We start from the raw sequence: 1,329 nt of genomic DNA on the forward strand, positions 1-1,329 counted from the left end.
ATCCTCATCACCCCCTCCACCACCACCCTCGGCATCACCCCCACCTCCAAAATCTCCACCACCACCAACACCACCACCCTCACCATCTCCTCCGCCGCCACCCTCGGTATCACCTCCACCGCCACGATCCTCATCACCCCCTCCACCGCCACCCTCAGCATCGCCTCCTCCGCCACCGCCACGATCCTCATCACCCCCTCCACCACCACCCTCGGCATCGCCTCCTCCACCACGATCCTTGGCATCGCCTCCACCGCCACCGCCGCGATCCTTATCACCCCCTCCACCGCCACCCTCAGAATTGCCTCCTCCACCCCCACCACGATCCTCATCACCCCCTCCACCGCCACCCTCGGTATCACCTCCACCGCCACGATCCTCATCACCCCCTCCACCGCCACCCTCGGCATCGCCTCCTCTGCCACCGCCACGATCCTTATCACCCCCTCCACCGCCACTCTCAGCATCACCTCCTCCGCCCCCACCACGATCCTCATCACCCCCTCCACCACTGCCCTCGGCATCGCCTCCACCGCCACGATCCTCATCACCCTCTCAACCGCCACCGCCACGATCCTCATCGCCCCCTCCACTGCCACAATCCTCATCACCCCCTCCACCGCCACCGCCACGATCCTCATCACCTCCTCCACCACCACCCTCGGCATCGCCTCCACCGCCACCACCACGATCCTCATCACCCCCACCACCCCCACCGAAATCTTCTCACAACTACTAATACCCGTCACCACAATCACTTTGTGCTTCGCCTATGTACTGCTACCTCTAAATGGTTATTATGCTTAAGGTCTACCATTGTCTCTGTTTAAATATTTTATAAGAATAAATGCTTCTCTTTGGAAGTCAAGTGTGGCAACTTTGTTATCTTTATATTTTTAAATATGCATCCTTATAGAATAATGAAGGTCTCTAGTATAGATCTTTGGTGAATCTGTGTATGAAGCACTCAATGTATCAGACTATTTTAAGCGATGTGAGTTTATAATCCACATTCTAAAAAATTTATATTAATTGCATTGTATGTATGAAATAATGATCTTATGGTTGTTGCAAATGACGACTTGATATTCCGGTTTATTCATGGAAAAATTCATGAACTTGAATTTGGAAGGCCACAACATGAACAACATTTTTTATCATTAAAAAAATAAGGAATATAATAACATTGAAAGTAAAATAAGTAGTTCACTTATTCAGTATTAATAATATATAAACAAAAAAAAAAGTACATATAAAATTTTCTTAATACATTTCAACTCATTCATTTATGATATATCAAAATGGAACTTGATACTCTTTTGAATGTTG

The sequence above is a fragment of the Quercus suber genome, unplaced genomic scaffold, assembly GCF_002906115.3.
Source record: "Quercus suber isolate HL8 unplaced genomic scaffold, Cork oak 2.0 scaffold_170, whole genome shotgun sequence".
NCBI lineage: Eukaryota > Viridiplantae > Streptophyta > Magnoliopsida > Fagales > Fagaceae > Quercus > Quercus suber.